This window comes from Clytia hemisphaerica, unplaced genomic scaffold (genome assembly GCF_902728285.1).
Source record: "Clytia hemisphaerica strain Z4C2 unplaced genomic scaffold, Clytia hemisphaerica genome assembly, whole genome shotgun sequence".
NCBI lineage: Eukaryota > Metazoa > Cnidaria > Hydrozoa > Leptothecata > Clytiidae > Clytia > Clytia hemisphaerica.
This window is the reverse complement of record NW_027104135.1, coordinates 47,935-75,394: the sequence shown is the minus strand read 5'-3', so window position 1 is coordinate 75,394 and position 27,460 is coordinate 47,935. Positions and strand designations below refer to the sequence as shown.

Here is a 27,460-nt window from a genome sequence, read left to right as displayed (position 1 = left end):
GATCGCCGTAAAAATTTTAATAATATTTTTAGGGTTAAGATTCAAAAGAAAGAACACCCTAAAGCTTTAAAAAAAATTGAATGTTTTTAAAAAATCTCAATAGAAACAGGTATATCTTATTCTGTCTCGTCGGGCGTTTCGGCCGCAAAAGTGCAAGGTAGCAACTCCTCTGCACCTGAACTTTCAATATATCGTAAAATTCTTTAAATATCGAAGAAATTTTTGGACGAATAATGGAAGTGAGGAGAGCTTTTAATGAAAGATATGATTAAGTAACATTTGATGCGAAAAATATCTGAATGTTTAAGGAGTAAAGAGTTGCGACCAAGTAGTGTTTGGTGTTTTTGGTCCAAACTATGAACAAAGGCGTAACGAAGTAGTATTAGGTGTTTGAGGTCCAAATTAGGAAAAATTCTTACGAGTAAAGCGGCGTGACCAAGTAGTGTTTAGTGTTTATGATCCAAATATCCAAATTAGGAATATTAATGAGTAAAAAGTAGCGACCAAGTAGTGTTTGGTCCAAATTATGAACTTTTCTTATGAAGAAAAAAATGTGACCAAGTAGTGTTTATTGTTTATGATCCAAACCATGAACATTTCTAACGATTAAAAAGGCGTGACCAAATAGTGTTTGGTGTTTTTAGTCCCAATTATGAACTTTTCTAATGAAGAAAAAAATGTGACCAAGTAGTGTTTGGTGTTTTTGTGTGAAAGTATGATCATTTCTAATGGGTAAAAAGGCGTGACCAAGTAGTGTTTGGTCTTTTGGTGCAAACTGTGAGCATTTTTAAGGATGAAAAAAATGTGATCAATTAGTGTTTGGAGTTTTCGGTCCAAATTAGGAATATTTCTTATGAGTAAAATGGCGTGACCAAGTAGTGTTTTGGTGTTTGGATGCAAGTATGATCATTTCTAATGGGTAAAAAGACGTGACCAAGTAGTGTTTGGTGTTTTTGTTCCAAGTTATTAACATTTGTAGTGAATGGAAAAACGTGACCAAGTAGTGTTTGGTCTTTTGGTGCAAACTATGAGCATTTTTAAGGATAAAAAAAATGTGATCAATTAGTGTTTGGAGTTTTCGGTCCAAATTAGGAATATTTCTTATGAGTAAAATGGCGTGACCAAGTAGTGTTTTGGTGTTTGGATGCAAGTATGATCATTTCTAATGAGTAAAAAGACGTGACCAAGTAGTGTTTGGTGTTTTTGTTCCAAGTTATTAAAATTTCTAGTGAATGGGAAAAACTTGACCAAGTAGTGTTTGGTCTTTTGGTGCAAACTATGAGCATTTTTAAGGATAAAAAAAATGTGATCGATTAGTGTTTGGAGTTTTCGGTCCAAATTAGGAATATTTCTTATGAGTAAAATGGCGTGACCAAGTAGTGTTTTGGTGTTTGGATGCAAGTATGATCATTTCTAAGAGGTTAAAAGACGTGACCAAGTAGTGTTTGGTGTTTTTGTTCCAAGTTATTAACATTTCTAGTGAATGGAAAAACGTGACCAAGTAGTGTTTGGTCTTTTGGTGCAAACTATGAGCATTTTTAAGGATAAAAAAAATGTGATCAATTAGTGTTTGGAGTTTTCGGTCCAAATTAGGAATATTTCTTATGAGTAAAATGGCGTGACCAAGTAGTGTTTTGGTGTTTGGATGCAAGTATGATCATTTCTAAGAGGTTAAAAGACGTGACCAAGTAGTGTTTGGTGTTTTTGTTCCAAGTTATTAACATTTCTAGTGAATGGAAAAACGTGACCAAGTAGTGTTTGGTCTTTTGGTGCAAACTATGAGCATTTTTAAGGATAAAAAAAATGTGATTAATTAGTGTTTGGAGTTTTCGGTCCAAATTAGGAATATTTCTTATGAGTAAAATGGCGTGACCAAGTAGTGTTTTGGTGTTTGGATGCAAGTATGATCATTTCTAATGAGTAAAAAGGCGTGACCGAGTAGTGTTTGTTAGTTAAAACTATGAACATTCTTAATGGGTAAAAAATTGACCGAGAAACGTTTTTTATTTGTAAAGTTTCTTGAGTTAAAATATTTGAAATACCTACCATATACCTAAATTACATTTCTTTAACTGACCAATCAAATCACTAATGTATATGTAATATTTTGAAGAGTGAGTGCACGATGAACAATCGTGATTGAATATCTAAAGAAATGTCTCGAAGAAACCATAATACGCATGCGCAGGTGCTCTACACATTGTCAGAAAAAAACTTCTGAAGCAAATGGCTTTTTTTCGTGACGAAATAAAACAAGAAAGTATGAGAAGAAAAAGCAAAATTATTATTTTTTACGTTTTTATTCTGCTTTTTGGAAATGTAATCAAAACCGAGAACCGTCTTATAGAACACGGCTATAGAAGACGAAGATTATGAATTATTCGTCAATATAATTCAGAATGATGGTCGGAATATGGTGAAAGGAAGGGAGCGCACAAACCAGGACAGAAAAGTGGCACGGTTATATTTATCAGGGAATTTGGACATCGAGCTTACATATAATCCTATAAAAGAAGATGACGAAGAGATGTTGGTAAGTATTTTTTTAAACTCCGTTGTAAAATTATTTTGATAATTATTCTGGTTTGACATTAATTAAAAGCAAAATGTTGATGTGTGGTCAAAAAAATGTATCCTTACTTGGTCACGATGCATTGCGTAAGAGTTCTTTAAAAATTTCGCAAAAATTTATATTCCCACTAAATGGTCACGTGATTTAAAAGTTAGATTTTACAGATTAGTCAAAAAAATTTTCATTACATGGTCACATGATTTTAAAGTTAGATTTTGCAATTTTGCAGATCAGTCAAAAAAATGTATCCTTACTTGATCACATGACTTGAAAGTTATATTTTGCAGATCAGTCAAAAAAATTTATCCTTACTTGGTCACATGACTTTAAAGTTAGATTTTGTAGATCAGTTAAAAGATTTATCCTTACTTGGTCACATGACTTGAAAGTTAGATTTCGCAGATCAGGCAAAAAAATTTATCCTTACTTGGTCACATGACTTGAAAGTTAGATTTTGCAGATCAGTCAAAAAGATTTATCCTTACTTGGTCACATGACTTGAAAGTTAGATTTCGCAGATCAGGCAAAAAAAATTTATCCTTACTTGGTCACGATGCATTGTGTAAGAGTTCTTTAAAAATTTCGCAAAAATTTGTATTCCCACTACACGGTCACGTGATTCAAAAGTTAGATTTTACATATTAGTCAAAAAGATTTATCCTTACTTGGTCACATGACTTGAAAGTTAGATTTTGCAGATCAGTCAAAATAATTTATCCTTACTTGGTAACATGACTTGAAAGTTAGATTTTGCAGATCAGTCAAAAAAATTTATCCTTACTTGGTCACATGACTTGAAAGTTAGCTTTTGCAGATCAGTCAAAAAAATGTATCCTTACTTGGTCACATGACTTGAAAGTTATATTTTGCAGATCAGTCAAAAAAAATTATCATTACTTGGTCACACGACTTGAAAGTTAGATTTCGCAGATCAGGCAAAAAAATTTATCCTTACTTGGTCACATGACTTGAAAGTTAGATTTTGCAGATCAGTCAAAAAAATTTATCCTTACTTGGTCACATGACTTAAAAGTTAGATTTTGCAGATCAGGCAAAAAAAATTATCCTTACTTTGCCACGATGCATTGTGTAAGAGTTCTTTAAAAATTTCGCAAAAACTTGTACTCCCACTACACGGTCACGTGATTTAAAAGTTAGATTTATATATTAGTCAAAAAGATTTATCCTTACTTGGTCACATGACTTGAAAGTTAGATTTTGCAGATCAGTCAAAAAAAATTATCCTTACTTGGTCACATGACTTGAAAGTTATATTTAAAAATTTTGCAAAAATTCATATTCCCACTATAAGGTCACGTGATTTAAAAGTTAAATTTTACAGATCAGTCAAAAAAATAATCCTTACTTGGTCACATGACTTGAAAGTTAGATTTTGCAGATCAGTCAAAAAAAAATCATCCTTACTTGGTCACATGACTTGAAAGTTAGATTTTGCAGATCAGTCAAAAACAATTTATCCTTACTTGGTCACATGACTTGAAAGTTAGATTTTGTAGATCAGTCAAAAAGATTTATCCTTACTTGGTCACATGACTTGAAAGTTAGATTTTGCAGATCAGTCAAAAAAAATTATCCTTACTTGGTCACATGACTTGAAAGTTAGATTTTGCAGATCAGTCAAAAACATGTATCCTTACTTGGTCACATGACTTGAAAGTTATATTTTGCAGATCAGTCAAAAAAAATTATCCTTACTTGGTCACATGACTTGAAAGTTAGATTTCGCAGATCAGGCAAAAAAATTTATCCTTACTTGGTCACATGACTTGAAAGTTAGATTTTGCAGATCAGTCAAAAATAATTTATCCTTACTTGGTCACATGACTTGAAAGTTAGATTTCGCAGATCAGGTAAAAAAAATTATCCTTATTTGGTCACAATGCATTGCGTATGAGTTATTTAAAAATTTTGCAAAAATTTATATTCCCACTACAAGGTCACGTGATTTAAAAGTTAAATTTTACAGATCAGTCAAAAAGATAATCCTTACTTTTTCACATGACTTGAAAGTTAGATTTTGCAGATCAGGCAAAAAAATTTATCCTTACTTGGTCACATGGTCAAAATATGTTTTTTATTTACCTCTTCGCCTATCATTTTCACACCTAACGGTAATTACTTTATGTATTCTAGAAAAATATATCTGTCAATCAATTTGCCATATTTTATTCAAAGATATCTGTCAATCAACTTATTAGCTTGCATAATAGCATATGTTACGTCATGTTGTTTAAATGATTAACAATAATCTAGTAGAAACCATGTATATTTAGCTGTTTAATTTTTAAGCATATACCTCTATACAAAGTTTTCTTTTAAGTGGAGTGGTTATTATTAGTGGAGGTTATACAATTGTGCTCGCCTGTTTTCTTCTGATGATCGGCTCCTACCATTGTTACTTTGTTACTTATGGTTTATATTCAATTATATCCGATTGGACCATTAAGCCTGGGCACGGCAATCGAGCTTTCTACCTTTGAGCCACTGAACGATTTGTCTTAGTGTTTAACGATGGCTTGCTTTTTAATCTCAACGCACCTATGTTTTTTTTTGAGGACAAACTTTTTACTTATTCACTAAGTCTACTACTTTGGTCCGAAATTGTACCAGTTATCATTGACTCGGGATTGAACCAGGAATCGTGGGCATAGGAGCAGAGCTTTCTGCCTTTGAGCCACTGATCGATTTGTTGTTAATGTGTCTAATGACTTGTGACTTGACTTGCTTTTTAATTTAAATGTGTCTCTATATTTTCATTTCATTCGAGTTTACTACGCAGTTTGACTTGACTTGGGATTGAACCAGAAATCTTGGGCATAGGAGAAAAGCTTTCTACCCTTTGAGCCACGGATTGATTTGTTGTTATAGTGTCTAATGGCTTGATACTTAAAATATTAATGTACCTAAGTTTTGTTCCTTTGAGTTCACTACGCAAGATATGAATTGGGATTGAACCAGTAATCTTTAACCTTTAGACGCCGAGAGACGTACCACGTACGTCATATATACAGGCCGAGAGACGTACCACGTACGTTTTGATACTGGGGTCCTTTCAAAGTTTAATAAAATAAAGACCAGTTTGAATTTTTCTATTCTGTAAAATTTAGCAGACAGGATAGGGGTGAAGGCACTGACCTTTATATAACCCTGGACAAAGCTTCTCAATCCCAGCCAAGCAAAATCTTTGATCGGAGTTTTTTGAAAATTGGTACCCTAATGTCGGCACTACTCGATAGCGGTGTAAATGCATCGAGAGCGCTAGGTCTACTTTCCCTCAAATTCTTTTGATGATGTAGCGGCGTTAGACGTTAATTTTTAGCATTGCAATGGCTTCTCCTTGGGTACCAATTCTAAAAAAACTCCAATCAAAGATGGCAGATATTGCAGGGTCCAGGGTTATATAAAGGTCAGTGGGTGAAGGTTCATTCATTCAAAATTTTACGGGTCCTGCTTTTATACATCTCGAGATATCGGAACTCAATGTCGGTGTATTTTTCAAATGTCAACAAAACATCGTTTTAGTGGTGGACAGAGGGTGTTTGATGGATTTTTGGACTGAAAAGTCATGTTTATGTCTGTTTTTTTCTTGGTTTCAGCATATAAATATCATTATATGAGATAGAGAACCTTTATTGGCAGTTTCTATGTGGTTTGAAGGGGTTTTAGGGGGTATTTCCTGACATACATGCCTATCTCTAGCTCCAACAACTCAGGGCTGTTTTGCCTCAGTTTTTCCACTATTCTGGTGTTTTATTGCTTGAATTTACATGATAGAGAGTCTGTTATGATTATTGTAGTAATTTTACAGGCTTAGGGTAAGTGCAGGGCCAATTTTAGAGCAACGGGACCACTTAATTTACCTGTTGTGGCCAGAGTGTCAATTTTGGTGGAAAAGTGTGCTTCACCGAAACTTAGATTCTGAGATGAAATGAGCTTCTTCAGCCCTGAAATTTCACACAATGGTGGCTTATAACATAAACTAAAACAAAATAATTTTTCTGGGACCAATCTTTACCTTGTACCCACTTTTTTCATTCAATTTGTCAAAAAAAAGAAAAAGTGAAAAAATCGTAAACATGGAATTTTTACTGTTTTGATTTGAGGCTGTGTAGTCAGGTTTAAAAGGGTGATGAGGTGTCTTTTTGGTATTATCTGAAAAAATAGATCCTTAGCTTTTCAAAATGGGTTTACTTTTTACTTAAGCTTTAGCGGTTCAGATTTTATGACATTTTCCGCGAAACCTCCATTTTCATGAAAAAAACAGCGGCAGCAGCGCGCGCTGTTTTTAAAAACAGCGGTGTCTAAAGGTTAACTAAAGTCGAATACTTTTAAGGACTTAAAATGGACCCTTCTGACCCTTTTGACCAGCGGTACTTCCCCGTGCACCCTATTGCGTGTAAAATCTTGGAAATTGCCTCCCCTCTTAAAGCTTATCAATAAAGTTGAGGATTCAGGAAATGCACAAAAATAAACTAAATTTGGCGAAAGGTTGAAAAAATAAAATCAAGGGGAACTTAATTTACCAGATTTTAGGTAAATCTGCCATATTTTCTTTCCCTTAAAGTTTCTCTCTTTAAGGTTTTTGGTATGTAATCGAAAATTTCGAATATCATTTTCATTTCCTTCCAATTCTCTAAAGTCTCAATATAATTTGCAGCGGAGACAAAAATGCTGTAGCTTTCGAATTATAGATAACGGTTCTGTGCTTGCTAAAAACAATTAGCGAAGAATAATTCAAAGAATATTCATTCAGTCAAACAATACAGCTTAAAAAAAACTTTGCCCTGGTTGACTTAAAAAAGAGCTCTTTTAACAAGGACAAAACCGCTATCTAATTCTCCGCTACAAATTATTGAGACAGACTTTACCTGATTAAAAACACTTGTATTTTATTCAAACATTACTTAAGTTTGTCAGAAAATCGTCCGATACAAAGCGATAGAAATTTAGAGGCGTCTAGGGCTAGTCTCTTTGTCAAGTAAAAAAGGAGATTATATGAGGTTGTCGTATTACTGTAAAGTTTTGGTTTCAAAAGCAGCATTGGTGTCCTTATGCTCCTGTTCAGAATCGGACAGGTCCAGAAATGAAAAATTGGCGGTAAGCTTGTATGTTGACAAAAGTGGATTAAAAGAAACATATCCATTACTATTGCTATTGGTGAGAGGGGCTAAAGTAGACAAAGTAAAAGGAAAATTCGTTTTGTAAATCTAATTGATTGATATGTTGCATTTCAAGATTTAATTTCATTTCTAGCTGTAATAAAATATCCAATATTTACAATCTTTATATAATTTTTATAACAAATTTATCATTAATGTATTGTCGAAATTTTGTGCCACCGCAAAAGATCGATCAGATAAATCGTTGAGATCGATTTCGTTAGAGCGATACTATATTGTATATAGAGAAACACAGGGACATGAGATAACACAAGACCACCCTCGACCCAGGGGTCACGTATTTACGACGCAAGAGAGCCGAGGACCGTACAGAGGAAAAATACGTGTCCCGGGGTACTACCCTTGTCGACCGACGGAGGTGCTCCGCTGAGGTTCGAAAAATGGACCCTACGTGGGACTCAAAATTTGCGAAAAAAGTGACCCTGAATGGGACTGAAATTTTCCCAAATTTTTCAAAAATAGGTACCCTACGAGGGACTGATTTTTCTATTTTGGTGTTTTTGAGACCCTACCTGGGACGTTTTCGAGGGTGAACACAAGACAACACGGAATTACATATCTTAAAAAAGTAAACAATTGGCCAATTCCAATTTGATAGAAAATACCAGAAAGTATTCAAATCGGGCAGTTAATACCTACAACTTAAGTTACTAACTTAATAATTAGTGCAAATACCTCAAAATGTTACATGGTCTACGTAGAGGTTTTCTAATTGAAAGATCAATGCAAAATAGGCGCAACAAAGAATTGTCGTCTGCTTAAAAATCGCTAGCGAAAAAGCTTCATGCGAAAATTGAATAGTTCCGATTTAAATTTAAGCGTATTATAATAGTGTATACATCTATCCATAGACACGTGTTTCGTCCTTCCCAGGACTCATCAGTGCGGCTTGGGTAAGCGAGCATAGACTGACTGTTGTCACCAGAGTGCTCAAAACACTAAGTGTTGAGCTTCGCATAATCGCTTGTGGTGAACGGAGAAGCAGAGCTTACTCCTCAACAGGAGTATATAATAGTGTATAGAGAAATAACATAATTACCAAAGCGGAGTAACCAACCAGAACGTCAGCCAAAAATATGTTACAAATTCCTCCTGTACCAGGTTTTGAATAGGTCAAATTCATTGAGTATTCGGGGTAATATGAAAAATAAGCTCCCTCTCCAAAAAGACCATTCTTCACAACACGTGGGTCAAATGATTGATGGCATATAAAAGACACGGCTTTTTCATTAGTGCCGTGCCAGAGCTGCATTTCATTTATGCAACCATTGTTTACATCCTGCATTATGTCTTTTTTCCTGTATAAATTTGAAAGAATAATCTTTAGAATATAACTCTACCTCTCTTGGTGGGTAAGAAACTGTAGTATCGCGGTTTGTTTATATAGAAACATGAACTTTCTACATCCAAAGATTTTTACACCCTTATACTAATTCCAGTGCCTTCGTCAGACCAGCCTCTACAGAAACCGGTGGAAAATTCCGAAAAAGAGCCCGAATTCTAACCCCATTGGAATATGGGCCATCAACCCTTGGGTAAATTTTGTTTTGAAAGCGGATATACCGTCGTCCCTATGCACGTCAAATTTAATTTCATTATGTGATTTAAAAAAATACACTCACCAAGCTATGACTCGAATTGGAAATCATCTTATGAACTCTCTTTCTCTTTCAGACAAAATTTGGTACAAAGTACTAAAAAATAAATTGTACTTACAGTTTGTACTGACGAAATAAATGGTTATTTATTACTTCCTCAATCGAAATTATTGAAATAGTTTGGTCAAGTCTTCCTTTAATGTTTTGGTATATTTTTTCATCGACTTTCTGCAATGTGTATATCCTGTTTTTCTTATTTGCTTCCAGTGACTTGGGAATATACTCGGAGGTTTGCTGAATAAATGAATTACAAATACAGTGGAGTGTCCATAACTCAAACGCACATAAAACTAAATTCTGCTTGGTTGACTTTTAGAATCATCCAGTTAAAAAAAGTCCACCCTGGCAATACATTTCTGCTCCCTTGAAAAGCATACTTTAACGACCGTACATACCAGTCGGTCAATTTGCATTCCCTTAACCGCCGCACAAACCCGTTCGAGCTCTCTCCAATTAGCCATTATTGAATTGTGTTAGGGTGGGGAGATACGTAGTTACGAGTCTCAACAACAAAGGCCAGGTAGAAAAACTGTTCCCGTTTTATCCATGAGAGCATGTTATTTGTATAAAAAGGGAGAATTAAACCTTTTGTCTGTTTCACCCAGTCTACTTTAAAAATGTTTTACGCCTTGCCAAATAAAGGATCTCACCAGGTCACTCAGATAAAGAGGGCGAGAGATTTTAAGGTGAGAGATTTTGTAAGATAATAAGATTACCGAAATTCTGAAACAACAAGATAGATGCTGAATAGACCTACTGATGATGAAAGTGAGATAGCAATAAGGAGAAAAATGAAAACAATCAGTCAGAAAATGTATAGCGTTTAGCGAAAATGCATAACGCATTGAATTCATCATTGATTGTTGATGTGGGGAGAGGGAAGGGGAGTAGGGAAGAAAGAAAAAAAACAAAATAACCGTTTTTTTCGGCGGCATTTTTAGTTGGAAAATTTTTTTCCGAAAACCGGGCTCCGTCACATTTTAACCATCACTATTTTGCACCATTACGACAAAAATCAGAAAAAACTAATGAGCTAATTTCGAGAAAAGCTGGTAACAGACCGACGGACAAACGGACAAAGGTTGATTTATAAGGGGGTCCAAAAATTTCAGCAGTACCGAAATCTTGAAACAACCTACGTTTTTGGGGCCATATACTGTAAGTTTATTTGGAAGACATACATTTTTTCAGTTTGAGTTGTGGCATCTGTCTTCTGTCTCTTGGGACTGATTTCCTTGTCCACTTCATCGTCATCAGAGTCGGTTAAAATAATTATGGTTACCGGTTGGCTTTTCATTGTGAAATTTTGTCGTTGTCGTTTCGCTCTTGCAGTCTGGATATGACTTTCCAAGCTCATTTTCTGCTTTATTAATTCACTATTAACCAAAAATGAATTTACTAAAATTGAAGATCACCCTAAAACATAGGGGGTGAAACTATGCTTAGTCCGGTAGAATAAGGCTTTTACCTTGATAAAAATAATTTACTGCTGAAATCTTTAAAAAAAAGAAAACGAAGTTCGCAGTCCATTGGGAGTCGATTTGAAAAATTTTGGAACCTTTTTTGGGGGCATTTTCAGTACATAGATTATTTAAAAATTCAAGTGTTCTAAGTCGAAAGATCATGAAAAGTAGATAGGGGCCACTTTTAAAATGGAGTCGATTAGAAAAATAGTCAGAAATGACGCGATATCTGCACTTTTTCCTTGTGACATCATCAACAACGATTCAATAAGATTTACAGCTCCAAACCAGGCTCAAAAGATGAACGCACTAACTGAAAATACACCCCCATAGACCCGGTAGGACCCCATTCCAACTGTAAAATTTGGCTAAAATTTTATCCCTGGTATAGTTTGACTTATAAGGTTTCGATGACCAGATATTTGGGTTTAAAAAGAAGAAGCTGAACAAGCTAAAACTTCTTGCAATGTTCATTTGTAAACCAAATTATCTCGTGATCTAGCCATCCAAATCCTATAAATCATATCATTTTCATTTAGTACGTTTCAAGGACCATCTTTTCAGCATGCTTTGTAAAATATAAAAAGCAGCTTATAAACGAACGTCACCTGGAAATATGACAGATTTTCGGCTATCTGGACCATTATATCATGAAGGTAATAAAAACCTCTATCCTTTTTTCAACGCGTTATATTCTATTCTGACTCATCATCGGAAGTAAACAGCTGGTTGGTTGCTTTGGAAATACACTTTTTTCCTTTTATAAGAACAATTCTATAAGCAGTAGCGTAGACTAAAGGGGCGCAAAATTTCTGTAGGAGAGCAGATTTTTATGACACAGTAATTATATTTTTATATTATGAATAGATAATTACAGTGTCATAAAAAAACTGCTCTCCTACACAAATTTTGCGCCTCTCCTATTTATGCTACTGATAAGAACAATGAGGCTTAAAATCGCCAAAAATTAGAACAATTTAAGAACAATGCTGAGCCTTAAATTACTCAATTTTAAGTAAAATGTCACAAAATGTCGGCCCGAAAATGTATCCTTGCGAAATTACTTTTTTATTATTTAGCCATTCACAGTTGAAACTATTTTGAATCGCATTTTATCCAGGATTTTCCGCAAAATTAAGCTTTTCAAAATAACGAACAAAGTTATAAATTTACGTTTTTTGCTTCCAATGATGGTTCAAGGAAAAGCGGCTTTGAATAGAATTTTAAAAGAATTGAACGACCATTAGGGCATTACTGAGGAGGTTTTCTCTACATCTATATCTTTATTACCTTCATGGTTATATATAAGGGCGTCTAATGAAAAACTTTCAAAATCAAAACCATTTTCCAGAAAAACTTGAAATGCAATGTGTAAAAAAATCAAGATATATTTCGAACAGTCACGTCCGTCGTCAGTTCAAAAGTAAAAGCTACAAGCAAAATGTTCAATTTTTAAAAAGTTTACAAAATCATAAATATCATATGTGAATACATTAAACAAAGGTTGAAGATAAAAGAATAATTAAGTCATAATAGTATATAACATAAAAGCAATTAATCATTTTCTAAATTAAATACCCATGACTATCATTAAATAGTAAGAATAGAAACGAATTAAACCTTGATGAGCAGCTGTTTGCTTTTTAATTCATCCTTGGTGTTTTTGCTAAATCTTCCCTGCACTGTATGGGTTCGATTTCAAAGGCCTAATTGTGGGCTGCACTTATAATCGAGAGCCCCCAAGCCCAAGTCTCATATCAAAACTCAAGAGTTAAAACTCTAATTTCTAACCCTAAGTTAAAGAGGATTCATGCTTGGTGGAGGAGCGGAATCGGCCCTTTTTTCGGACGGTGTGGCGGGATTCGGCGAAAATTTAGACGGAATTACGGAAATTGGGTTCTCCGACGGAGACGGAAAATTTGACAATTTTAGTGCGGAAAAACGGAATTTAGCAAAAGGTTTTGCGGAATTTCGGAATTGGCAAAAAATATTCAAAATTCGCGGAATTTATGACAAAAATCTTGAATTTCAAAGAAATTTTCGGTGGCGGAATTTCGGTTGAATTTTAGACGGTTTGACGGAAATTGGAGAAAGATTTGACGGAATTGCTGAATCGGGTACCTCCTGAAGCCCCCCCCCTTAAAGCACTTAAAAATTATGTGTTTCCCTCATGACACACGAGATGGGAAGACACACATCAAGTTCATCATCTGAAAACGCAAATCAACAAACGAAAATTTATGATCATCGACAAGCTAAGTCAATTATTTCTTATTTAGATGACTAACTTGAGGATATTAAAACGACTTAAGCAAGGCCAAAAAACCAAGGACGCAGCTTCAAAACATTCCTTCCTTTAAATCAGAAGGGAATGAGAATCAATTCATCTTTACACTAGAAATCGAAAACCAAGCGAAAGAAGCCATTCAAGCCACTGAAGATAAAAAGACCTCTAAAGCAGTAAAGCATCTGGATCGGATTTTGGAAAGTACAAAGAAGAGGGAAAAGCTGGTCGACTGCAAACGAGTATCAGAAGCTTCGAGAATGCGCAGAGGATGAGACCCATCTACGTAACATAACTGCAGCAGAAGAAAGAGCAGCTCGTAAAACAGCTGATATCAAGTCTAAGAGAAGACCAAACCCTCCAAATAACTTTCAAAATCAACAACAAATCGCAAATTCGACGTTTCAGTATCTAACATTTCCTGGTTTCAGACCAACTCAACCGAACTACTTTCAACAACATCGTCAAGTGCATCATCGACAACCTTTCAATTCACAGCGAACGCGCCCAAGGAAGGAGCAACGCCTGTTTCCGCTGCTGTAGAGAAGGACATCGGTCGTATCAATGCTATGTCGATATCAACACTCAAACAGATAAGTCTTTAATTCTAGATTCCTCTTTGATTAGTACTAAAGGCCGTTTGAGACAGAACCTCGAATATTGGGAGCACATAGGAGCTAGTGAATCCATACTATCTACCGTAAAAGATGGTTATAAAAGATGGTTATAAAATTCCTTTTCTCTTCGAACCAACGCCTTGTGACCTAAAAAATAATAAGTCCACAACTACGGAGTCAGAATTTGTTCCTAAAGAACTTTTAAAGCTTTTGGAAACAGGCAAAATAGATAAAATGCCACAAAAACCAAAATTCGTTAATCCACTTTCAGTTGCTTTCAGAAACGGTAAAAGCAGATTGATTTACATTCTCGACAAAGAGGTCGATAAAACAAACCTTGTCTGCTTGAGCAGATTGATTTACATTCTCGACGAAGAGGTCGATAAAACAAACCTTGTCTTGAGCGTTGAAATTGAAGTATTATTTGTCGAGGGGTAAATCACTTCCAAAAAAGTGTACGAGATCGAAAGATTTTTTGAGATTTTTTGAGATTTTTTGGGATTTTTTGGGATTATCGATTATCGAGATCTTTTGGGATTTTTGGAAAAGGTGATATTGACCACGTGATGGAAATTCGCAGCCCCAGGTTCACAAAACCTCCCTGGCAGCGGGTGCCATTCCGCGAGCGGAACTTTTTGGCGTAGACTTCTATTTATACAAAAAAGCCTTCGAAACTGGATGAAACCTTTCACACTGGATGATTGGGTATCACTGAACTAAAAATGGCTTTTAAAAATGATGCCAGGTGTTGAAAAAAAACCTGGCTTTTTTACTGACCGCCCATCTGCCCGCATTGATTTTTTTGCTCTCTGTGACGGGAACAAGATAATTTTTCGATTGCTGCCTTAGGAAATTTTGTGTTGTGGGGGTTTCAGACAAAAACTGGACCTCGAGGCTTCGGGTGGCACCGTAACAATTCTTGGCAGTCTAATAGACATCCAGATACGGAAGCTTTTTCAGACTTCCATATCCAGAAGCTTTTTAAAGCTTTTTTCGGAAGACATTGCAGTTTTTTCGTTTTTCCAAATTGAAACTTCCGTTTTTGGAAGCTTTTTGTAAGTTAATTATTCAACACCCATAAAGTTCATTTTGAATAAAACCATTTAGCTTAAAAACGACAGAGAATTTCACACTAATAATTTTCAAAAAACCATACCAAGACGAAAAAAAACCATACCTCTTGAGATTTTTGGATGAGCAGATAGAGAAAAGGTCAAATTTTTATGAAATACTCTCTGTTTTTGAAGGAACGGTTTTAATGTCTTTCCATGCGCAGAGAGTTTAAAAAATCGGCTAAAAAATGAGTAAAATTCGGGAAATTGACGTCAAAACGTCAAAAAGCTTCCACATAAGGAAGTCTGAAAAAGCTTCCATATCCGGATGTCTATTAGACTGCTTGGATGTCCTATGAATTAACCTCTGTTTTTCGTTCGTTACCAGCGTTTTTCTCGAGAGTGACTCATTAATTTTTTTATTTTTTTCCACAAAGCCAGAGAAAATTGATAGTGTTTTTACAATCGATTATCAATTTTCATCGATTACCTATAGATATAGCCAATTGGTAGGTAGATCAAGAGTCTTAAGAGATTCTTAAAATTTTGCTTTAAAAACTAATAAAATTAATTTTCTTCTTTACTTATAGCCTCAGGTTATGTGCAGTTATTGTCACCAACCAAAACTGCGAAAAATGGTACCACAGAGTTCTTCAATGCGATTCTTCAGGAACATCCGACTTCTTTTTCACGACTTGTCTGCTTCTCACCGAATAAAAGAAAACTTTTTGAAGATGCAGAGAAAAACAACTCTCCAATAACTATCCACAATATTCAACGATCGCCATCAAAAATGGCAAAGTATTCTGAAGAAATAAAAATGTATGACAATTTTCATGTGACAGACACTACTCTTGACTTTGCTATTGAAAAGTTTGATACAGAGCCATCTGACTTCGTAAAAGTTTTGAAATTTTTGATTCAAAAAAGCCAGGGGACTGTGTGTCTATTAAATGTTATGTTAATGCTGAAAATCGTCCTGTGAAACCTGTATCATTAAAGTACCAAAAAGACCCTATCAATGTGAAAACTGTTATTGCAAACGATGACACAGGAACAATCGCTGTATCACTCTGGGGAAGCTTGATTGACAAAATCCCAACTAACAATACATATACCATATCAAATTGCAAAGTTAAACTCAATTATGGAGCTGTTGAAATTTCAACTGATTCAAGTACCAAAATTGAACTTGCTGAAGATAATATTGCACCTGCTACCCTCTTCAAAGAAATTTGTTACGAAGAAGTTGCATTTCCAGCCGAATAAATATACTTAGTAAAGAGAAAATACTTCTGCCCCATATGCAAAAAGTATGTTGAAGATGTTAGCCAAGATGCTGAAATGTTTATGTGTGCAACATGTCGACGGAAAACAATGTCTCAGTCAAAGCGTTAATGTCGGATGGTAAGATCGTATATTTTGCACCAACAAAAGTGCAAGAATACTTCGAAACACACTTGAACAAGTCCTTGCCTAAGATTGACAAAGAGGTAACAATGCAGTTCCTCAAAGACACTACTACGTTGTGCCTTTATGATGCCAATAAAAACTGTGCTGGTTTTAAGTGAATTTGGATACAACAAACTTTGCTTTGCTATTCTTTTGTTATTATTTGCTAACATTTGTGCTGGTTTCTTTGATTTTTAATTAACTTAGCTTTACTGTTCTTTTGTTATACATTTTTTTGACATTTGTGCTTAATCTAAGTTAAGATTTGGCCAATCCCCATTTGTGCTGGTCACATTGGAACTACGCTCTTAGGGGCCATTCAAAAAGTACGTTCGTCCATTTTCGCCTATTTTTAGACCACCTCCTCCCCTCTGTTCGTCGGCGTTCGTTTCGAAGTAACCCCAACCCCCTCAGTACGTTCGTTTTTAATCTTAGATTTCTGGCCCCCTCCCCCTGTTCGTTTTCGTTCGCTTTTTGGCTGACCCCCCTCCCCCCTCCTCAGCGACGAACGTACTTTTTGAATGGCCCCTTAAAGAAGTCATTGCCAAAAAAAATGACAAAACGGTCACAATGCAATTCCTTGACCTTTGCCTTTATGATTCCAATAAAAACTGCTGATTTGGCCTATCCCATTTGTGCTGGTTTCCTTGATTTTTAACAAACTTAGCTTTACTGTTCTTTTGTTATACATTTTTTAATATACATTATATACATTTTGTGCTTGATCTGAGATTTACATTCAGTGTAATTTTTAAAACACATGACTACAATATGCAACGTTCCTCACTTTGACATTTTCTTGCTATGAACCCTCATTACGCTTTTTTTTTATAAGAACCATGAAATTTGAGTTAAGCCTAGGCTTGTTCTTATTTTTTCTATTGTCTAGAATAATAGACCTATTGTTTCAGTCTAAGCCTGATTGTTCTTATAAAAAAAGAGTGTATGCTGTTAACCCTTTCAGTACCGAGCCCTTTTTTCTATTTTTTTTAGCCTACACTTTTTTATAAGCGTATCGTAATGCCCGAAGTTTTTATCATCTTATCCTGGAGATGAGCTTACTTTTTTAAATACAGTGGAGCCTCCATAACTCGAACCTCTATTACTCGAACGTCTCCTTAACTCGAACAAATTCGTTGGCAGCATGAAAATTTCCTAATAAACTCTTATAAAAAAACCTCAATATATCGAATGTTCACCTTTTTTGGCTCCATAACTCGAATTTTGTTTTCCTTTCCTGAACTTGAAAAATATAAGCAATCTGATTGGCTAAGAGACAAACCATATTTCTTTTTTGAAAATTTTGATTTTTGGGCCTGGGGTCGAGTTTTAATTTTTTTCAAAATCTTAAACTGCTACAATCAGACCTTTATTAAATAATAAATAATTCGAAAGATACTGAAGATTTCGAATCATGTTTGAAAAAATTCAGAATTCATAAGAAGCTCCTTAGCGGCTTCCGGTTTTTTAGAAAACAAAGAAAAAAGTGAATGGCATCCAAAGCTCTCCATGGTTAGGCATTGAACTGAATTTAACAGAACATTTTTTGAAAATAACAAAGTATTGAATCACTTCACAAGTCTTTAAACGAGACAGAAACCGAAAACTTCTACCTATCTGCTAGACATCTATCTAGAATCGCCGGCAAGATTATTTCGATGAAAATCGTAATTGGAAACATAGCCTAACTAATGACCAGAAAAATTTACAAAGAAATTGATAACAGAATTAACTGGGACCCGTACGAATTTTTGACACCAATGGTCATTTTTGAATTTGAATTTTGGCATAAAAATTTAGATTGTCTAAACAAAAAATCTATTTTCGTCATTCAAAGTCCTGAAGTATTTTCATTTTCCGATGCTCCAGCGTGGCTTGCGGGGGATTTATTCTCAAAGATTCCGAAACGAACATTGCTCAGAAAAATTGGAGCGAGGCAGAACAACGTAAAAGGTCAACATGGAGAGAAGTAACAGCCATCGAATTTTGTTTAAAATCATTTTCGCCTTTTTTATATTCGAAAACAGTTTTTTGGAACACTGACAATCAAGCTGCAATTAATTTGAAAATTAACTGGATCCACAGAGAAGAAAATATCAGAGCTGATTTTATTAGCAAAATAATTGATTACGATGACTGGCCGTTTCCATGGAACTTTTTCAATACATTGATAGCCGTTGGGGTCCTCATACAATAGATAGGTTGGCAATTTATTACAACACAAAAATCGCAAGATTCAATTCTAGATTTTGCAATCCAAATTCAGTGCGCAAAACTGAGAGTTAAAACTCTAATTTCCAACCCTAAGTTAAAGCACTTAAAAAGTACTTGCGCAAGATTTGTCATTTTTTTGAAAATTTTATTTCGCGTTGGCTTCAATCGTTTTCCTTTTAAATTTTTTTAATTGTGGTGTACATATAATTTCTTGAGATTGTGTTGAAATGGTTTATTGCTCGGTAGGGAGTTCTAAAGTTAGTCATATCCGATAACAATACCTCGTTTATAGGTACCGAACTACAGAACTTTGCGATAAAACAACAATATCATTTGGAAATTCAACCTTAGTAAGGCACCCTGGCAAGGCAGTGTTTTTGAGAGATTGATAAAATCCCTCACATGGTACAACGAACCGGAGTTGTATTATCATCCAATTTCAAATAGCCATAAAGAATACAAGGTCGAGTGCTTGCATTGGAATTTAACAAAGGTTGACTACGCAGAGAGATATTTGGAAAGCTCACTAAGGCTTGTGAGAGATACAAAGGATTTTTGATAAGCTGGGTGATATGCACTTTGTGTCAACCTGGAGTGCAAACTTTGCCCAGAATAAGGCGTCAATTACATCAACCCTACAAAAAGGTCTCCCAGATAATTATCAAGACGACCGTTGGCAGGATGCCGCCTCACTTGCTCTATACACCAAGTTTATTTATTTTTCAACGGTGGGTCTACCATTCTCTCTTCAAGATGAAGTCACGAAATTGAAAGCTACTTGCGCGGCAGAGCCTCCCCAATTTTGGGTACTTCTCGAAGCAAGAGAAGAAGTTAAGTTGAGAAGGGATGATTCAAGTATGAACCTTTTTGCAGGCTCTCACGAAAGTCAAAAATTTGAATGTGTTTTCTGTGGAAAATCAAACCACAAATCATACCAATGTCGAAGTTTTTTTGACACACCCGGTATCACAAAACCCAAGTCGAGAAAAGACATTTTGATTAAACAAAAAAATATGTTTTCTATGTTTAAAACAAGGTCATTCGGTCCAAGAGTGTCGCTCTAAAAACACTTGTTATGCGTGCAACAAAAAGCATCATTCCAGCATTTGTTTTGGGAAATCCAAGGAAAATCGAGACACTAAGAGAGACAGTGAGACGAAAAATGAAAATGAGCAGAAAACACTAAATAATTATCGAGACTAGTTTTGTTATATAGTTGGGTAAGCGAGGCCCCTTATATAAGCTGCTATCTTTAGAATATAGTAGGGTTCAAACAGGAAAATTTACAGTCTTCTAGAGTGTAGAGCTAAACCCTCACAGAGATCAAGGTTTTGTTGATTTAAGGCTGACTTACACAGACCTGCCAACCTCTGAAAATTCAAAACATGAAGACTTTTTTTCCTCAAAAAACCTGGAGATTCAGGCCAAAACCGTGAGATTTTTCTTTTTGATAAATTTTTCTCCAAAAGCACTAAGAAATAAAACCTCTTTTCCTGCTAGTTCATTGATCCGCCATCGTCTGTCAAATGTAATTTCTATCGAAAACAAAATTATGGGGATAAAAAACTGTTTAGAACACTACAGCAAATTAATTTTAGAAAAATAATTGAATTTCCACACTATTTGTTGGAGTTTCCGAGTACTTATTTAGATACGTAGAACCCCATTTCTTCCGTATTCAAAATGGTAGGCTAAGTAGTGGCGAATTATATATAAATGACCAACAAATTATTCAACATCTTATTCCTGGTGAAATAAATTGTGATCTTTTGCTTATACTTGGATACTTTATGTACTTAAAATAAGCTCTCTTACACCAGCCTCGGTCGATCATTATGACAACAGTTCGAATCAGAGCATCCGGACATCACACTGAAGAGACAAGGGACAATATCAATCAAAAGAGCTTTGAATTGCACAAGAGAGATGGTGGAAGCACATTTAGGTAATAATTTTTTCTCAGAGAACTAGAATCTAATTTTTTCTCGTATAGACGAACTCGCCTAAAGGAGTTGATTTCAAGCAAGATCTTCACAAATGCTCAGAATGTTGAACCTGGGAAATGGACGGGTGATATTGATACAACGAGAGTGTTCAATCACGACGAAACCCCCTCAAAAAAAATTATCAATTTTGGAGTTGATGCTACTCGGTCTGGCTTGGCATATGCAGCTCGTGGAGAATCATGCAAGAAGATGCTTCGAGAAAACCGTGAATCTGTCACCATCTGCCCAGTAGTTTCATAGCAGGTATGTCTCCTCAGAGTTGATAATCTTGAGTCGAAGTAATCGCTATTGCAGACAGTATTGCAGACAGTATCCTCGGCCCTCTGTTTTTCAATATTTATATCTGTGACCTCTTTTTCATCATTGAGGATACTAAGGTTGCGAATTATGCGGACGATACGACACCCTATGTTAGTGCTCCTACCTGGATTGAAGTAAGTGGTAAACTAAGCTCTGTAGCAGAAAAAATCTTCACATGGCTTTCGATTAATCAAATGGTTGGTAATGCTGACAAAAGTCAGCTAATAGTTAACATCATTGACGACTCGCTCTATCTAAATATTAGAGAAGAAACTGTTTTCAATACCAAAACGTCAAAGATTCTTGGAGTAACCTTCGATAATCTTTTGACATTTGAATCGCATATAGAAAATCTTTGCAAGAAAGCTAGTTTGAAAATAACCGCCTTAGCCAGAATGAGCACATATCTCACTTTAGAAAAAAAGAAACGCTTGATGAATGCTTTCATTAAATGCCACTTCAATTACTGTCCTCTCATATGGATGTTTCATAGCAGAGCTCTAGAGGATAAAATCAACAATCTACATAAAAGATGCTTGAGAATCGTTTACTCAGACTACAACTCATCATTCGATGATCTGTTGAAACTTGACAACGGTTCCACCTTCCATCAACGAGCAATTCAATCCTTATCCACAGAGCTATTTAAATCAAAACTCAATGGATCAGAAAGTAAAATATTTCTCAAAAACCAATGTAAGATCAAAACGAGAAAAAGGAATTCCTTTCGTAGTAGAGTAGTTGAAAGTGAAATGAATGGAAAATCGTCTTTAGCTTTCCTGGGACCTAAAATCTGGGCTACCCTTCCCGATGACTTTAAAAAACTTAAAAACCTAGATGAATTTAAAAAAGAAATCAAGCAATGGAGGCCCACTACTTGTCCTTGCCGAAACTGTCGCACTTTTATCCATGGCGTTGGTTTCATTGATTGAATTTAAATTAATTTGTAAATAATAGTTGATCTTGAGTATCAACCTTCTAGATAGATTTGTAATTAATAGTTGATATTGATTAGCCTCGAGCTAAGTACTACACATTGTACTACTTTGCATCAACTTTAAAGAAAAGAAACATAAACATAAACATAAACACATATTGCACTGGTGTTGGTGTTAGAATAGAGGAAAATGACATTAAAGCCTGCCACAGACTTTAAAAAGGTAAAAAAGATAAATCTGCCAGGACGATCGTATGATTTTTGAATAGGAAAAAGTGCGATAAACTTCGCCAAAACAAGAAAAAACTTGGTAGTAAATCCGTTTCAGATTTAAACTGAGAAAGGCTTATCTAGAAGGCAAAATTTACATCAACTGCAATTTCCCTCCTTATTCAAAATTTCTTTGGAGTTCCTGTAAGAAATAAAAATGAAAGATTGATTGACAGATTCTGGGTTCACAATGGAAGTGTTTATATTACAATCAATGAAAATAACATTGACGTTCACACTAGAATTTACACTTGTTTTATACTTTGGAGAAAATATTTCCTGGATATGACTTTCATACTTGGCTGAAGGATGGCTGATTTCTTTGCTTAGTGATCAGATGACCCTGTCTACACAGCGGACTTTAGAAGCACTATACATGAAATGTCGGTGTTGAATGAGATACCTTTTTACCACTGGAAAATCCAAACACTGGACAGTCATATTCTATATATTTTGCGTTGAGAGATGAAATGTCAACAGAATGAGAAACAAGAATCTAAGATTTTATTTTACCATACCCTCTTATTTTTAGGTGAATCTTAAGTACTGTTCTCTGGGCAAAGCATCACAACTCACATGTGTCCAAAGCCCGTTGCTGAAAAGATAGATAAACTTTTGATATCTTCAACCAAAAAAGGTAGCCAAGACAACAAGTCTCTGCTTGGATATTAACGCTTATTTGACAAGTATGTCGATGAAAAGAAAATCCAACGACCAGTGGTTATGTTGGCAGATGGTCATAGTTCAAGGTTTGATTAGAAAGTTTTAAAGTTCCTCAGAGAGCATAACATTCATTTGTTCATACCGCCACCAGATACAACTGGAGTGACACAGTTACTTGACCAGTATCCGAACCAAAGTTTGCATAAGGAGTATAAAAGTAAAAGGGACGAACTTTTCCCTGGCTTTCAAACTATTAATCGTGAAGGCTTCATGACTATTTTGAGGGGAGATTTTGGGGAAATCGGGCACAGAAGAAATGATAATAAATACTGCTAAAAGAGTCGGCATCTCTAAAGATGGTCTGAACGTGGAGGACATGACAACAACAACATGAGCAACAAGACAAATTTGAACAGGCAGCTCTTATCATGAACAGGGCTATTGATTCGCAAAAGCCTTCTCCAGGAACCCCAGATAGAATACAAACCCGATCTTAAACACGTGCTGCTCAAGAATCTTCCGAGTACCCCTGGATCAATGGCAAAACTGGCTATATCAAAGTATAAGTATGGCTCGCTTGAATGTGTGAACAATACCAGGAAGTCATCCAAAATGATAACGAAATGAGCCTGAAATTAAATGAAATACCAGGATTATTAAAACCGTCAAACCAAATGCGCTAGAGAAAACAAAGAACATCCGAATTACCAACGTTCACGGCTCAATGGAAGCCAAGGAAATCTTAAGCAAAGTTAAGGAAATCGAAGAAGAAAAGCAAAAGAAGGATCAACTAAAGAATGAAAAACAGCACAAAAAAATTCAGAAACAGAGGCTTTTTTAGATGTAAGAAAGGGTGTGTCTGGAACGGTGAGTGCAAAACTAAAGGACTAAAACAATGTCCTGTTTGCTGATCACGGTAAGGAAAATGGTAACACAAGAAAAGAATTTGTTATTTATTGCAAAAACGATTATTTGAAGAGGCAGAGAGAATGTAATCGGTTTTACAACTCATGGTATGTATGATGACGATAAGATAAAGATATTGGTTAACACTTCAGTCAGTGAGAGATGAAAAGTTGGGCTTTAAACCCCAATTTAATGCTGAAATGTGTACCATATCAAAGATCATGAATGAAGTTCCCTTGAATGAAGATGTAAATGTAGTTGGTAAAGTTTTGATGCAAGATTTTGAGCAAGCTAACGTATCAGGAACAACGGTCAAAATGTGTAAGGGTTACCTGTGTGATAACAACACTGATTATAAACGGATTGTATTATGGTGTGAATATGCTAGTCTATTGACTAATGAAACTACATATATTTTTTATAATCTCAAAAAAAGCACTATGGAATAGCGAAAGTGAGCCACACTATTGGTACTAATGGTACATTTGAGAACCCCAATCTACAGATTAAACGAGGCCTTATAAGATGAAAACGAGTCTGCTAAATTACGTGGGTTACGTGCGTGTCGTGGGTGCGTGGGTTCGTTGGTCCGTGCCCTCGTGGGTGTTCGTGGGTTAAAATGTCTCGTGGGTTCGTGGGTTCGTGGGTCAAAATATCTCGTGGGTCCGTGGGTTCGTGGGTCCAAAAAAAAATCACGTGGGTTGAAATTGTTCGTGGGTTCGTGGGTTCGTGGGTCCAAAAAAAATCACTTGGGTTCAAAAATTCCAATAATTTTCCAAAAATAAAAAATAAAAACTCATATGGGTCATCGGGTATTTTTTAGAGTAGTCGAAAACGCTATCTACGACCTATAGTAAAGTAAAAATTGTAAAAGTTTAAAATTGAAAAACTTCCTCATTGTTCTTCGTTCTTCTCACCCTATAATTAACTTACGGTTTACCATGTTCCACCTACTTGAAATAACTCAAAGATCGTTCTTTTGAACTCGGATTAGGTTTAACTTGTTTTAAATTTCTGCTAGCTCTAGATCTAATCTAAGATTTTTCGCTTTTCTCTTTATTACAAAGTGCGTTGATTTTTATTACAAAAAGCGTTGATTTTTATTACAAAGTGCGTCAGCTTTCTCTGTAACAAAGTGCGTCAACTGTGTATTACAAAGTACGTCAGCTTTGTGTATTACAAAGTACGTTAATTTTTATTACAAAGTGCGTTAGGTCAATTATTACAAAGTGCGTTAATTATTACAAAGTGCGTCAATTATTACAAAGTGCGCCAGGTATTACAAAGTGCGTTAGGTCAATTATTACAAAGTGTGTCAGGTATTACAAATTGCGCCAGGTATTACAAAGTGCGTTAGGTCAATTATTACAAAGTGTGTCAGGTATTACAAAGTGCGTTAGGTCAATTATTACAAAGTGTGTCAGGTATTACAAAGTGTGGAGTTATTACAAAGTGAGCTGGAACATGTAAAATATTTTTGAAAATAAAGATGAAAAATGAATAAGAACCGGGTCTGTGACTTTTAGTTTTGTAAATTCTTTATGTCACAGTATTAAAAAAGAACAAGAGTCTTTCTATTGAATTGTTCTCCATGGCAACTGCACGTTTATAAGAATGAAATGTTTTGTTTTGGGGGTTTCATTGTCAAAGAATATTCAAAAGACGGCGTTGAAGAGATCATCATCCGGGTATAGACAAAACGCTGAACGGCGGAACGACGGAATGCCGGAACCGGAATAGCTGTTCCGTACGGAATAGCTATTCCGGTGATATTTTTTGGATCGGGCTACGCCGGAACCGGAATAGCTGTTCCGTGGTCAAACTCTGAACTCATTTACGTGACCAACTCTGGACTGTGAACTCACGTGTGAACTCTGGCCTCTAAAATGCTGAAGTTTAGAAGACAAAGGATGAGAGAAGATGAAAATGTTATCGAATTGCATTGTGGGTCACATCATGTGTCTGGTGGGAATAAATGCGTCCTGAAAAGTGCAATGATTCTTTTCAAGCATGGCCAGCAGAGAGTAAGTATCTCCACTTTCTTTCTCATTCTTCAACACTTGCTCTTCAACTAAATTTCAAGTCTTCTGGTCTTACAGTACGAAAGCATCCACCGAAGGGGGACTTCAAAATATCTATTCTGAAGCCACGTTCCAGCTGGATGTGGCAGTCTGTTCTTAGCTAGCGAACTAAAGGAAAAAGTGGACTGTTCTAGTGAAGATTGGGACCAGCTGGAAAAATATGATGTCCTTATGAAAAAATAGTTTGATATCTAAAAAATAATGTGTCTAAGAATTTCCTATTTGTTCTGAGGGAATTTCAAAAACGTCAAAAACTCTTTGAGATCAGTTTTTTCCTTCTGCAATGGGCTCTTCCAGAAAAAAACTGTTCATAGGGGGTGGAAGATATATTGTCCAGGGGTATCGAAAAAATCCCGAAAAACTGCCATGTCCATGGGTAAATTTGCAATGTCCAGAGGTAGATTTCAGTGTCCAGGGGGTCGATTTGATACTTGTCCAGGGGTAAAACGCGTGTCCAGGGGGTGAAAAATCGAAATGTCCAGGGGTAGATCGTTTAAAAAATAATATATCCTCCACCCCCCATGGAATTTTTTCTGGAAGAGCCCATGTGGTTGCCTGGAGTGGCAGCTGAAAATTCTACATATGTAGAACATCTGGAAATCTCTTCGCACAGATATTTGAACTGTTAGCTGGAAACTAAGTTTCTGTTCTTAAAAGTCCTTTAATGTCAAGCTGGAATTTAGCAGTCTGTTCTTATAAGATTTTGTCAGCCCTGGTAGATGAGAACAGTCAACTCACATAAAATCAATCGCCTGGTAATTTTCGTATCTGTTCCAAAAGTTTTTTTACCTCCTAGCTGGAAAAATATAACTGTTCTGAAGTAAAAAATTCTCCCCTGGAAAACAAGGAACTGTTCTTAATTCAGGGAAAATCCTTCCAGCTGGCAAATCAGAACAGATATTTGCAAATTTTAGGTCTGTGACTGCTTCTGACAGTAGGGATATAAGATCTCCTAAATATTGAAGTGTCATAGTGACAATTTGTTTATTGCTATTATTATTCTGATACTCCAATTTCTACTGTAGTTACACTCTTGTCTCTAATTCTATTATACCTATCTTTTTTTCTTAGACATAGAGAGGTTATTGAGTTGATGGACTCTGACTCTGACTCTGACTACAGAAAGGAAGAGACCAAACCAACGTTATTTGTATCAAGGAAGAAAGGAAATTGGTAAGATTAGATTATACCTCCTGTTTCCAGTCTCTGCTGGGCGGTATGTCTTCCATATTCTTGAGTGAACGTTATGCATAAAAGGCGGGAGATATGCTGACAGGCACGACGGAAGCTTTTTATATCTGGTACGGCAAATGAGGAAATTTAAGCGATTTTATAGCGATTTTACCGACGAAGAGGAAAACTTCGGGTATTTTTGTGAAAATCTGGTACGGCAGCCGCCGTACCTGCCGTACCCGTTGCGTCGTGCCTGATGCAGCATCGTCAAATTGGAGGAACTGAGTTTTCCTTTCTGTTTAAAGGTAAATTAAATAGTTACTTACTACTTTATTCAAAAACTCCTTTTTAACCAAATAATTTTTGTTCATTTCAGCAATGATTTAATCTTAATTGATTCAGACGAAGATGATGAAGAGGACTTCAAATCAATAGCGACACTATTGAAATGTGAGAAAGTGGAAACCAAGCACGAAGTTTTGGAAATAGAGGACTACAATGAGAAAATGTAAGTAAAACATCACAATCAGTCACAATTAAAAATAGTCTTGTGCAACTTTCTTTATGTGGTATTCAAAAAGTATGTTCGTTGTCAAGGGGGGAGGAGGTCA

The 27,460-nt window shown here is 35.6% G+C and overlaps 2 long non-coding RNA genes across 3 annotated transcripts in view; both read right to left on the bottom strand.

The window, feature by feature from the left end:
• Positions 1-8,817: 8,817 nt before the first annotated feature.
• On the bottom strand, positions 8,818-10,803 carry LOC136813670 (uncharacterized). The gene is made up of 3 exons (XR_010847528.1): positions 10,613-10,803; positions 9,490-9,665; positions 8,818-9,071 (listed from the first exon to the last, which is right to left on the bottom strand). It is a non-coding gene; the product is annotated as an uncharacterized lncRNA (long non-coding RNA).
• A 1,463-nt stretch (positions 10,804-12,266) lies between these two features.
• Positions 12,267-27,460, bottom strand: part of LOC136813668 (uncharacterized) — a 50,284-nt gene continuing 35,090 nt past the window's right edge. For both annotated transcript variants that reach the window (XR_010847525.1, XR_010847526.1), the window contains exon 4: positions 12,267-15,653. This is a non-coding gene — a long non-coding RNA (uncharacterized lncRNA). The remainder of the gene's footprint in view (positions 15,654-27,460) is intronic.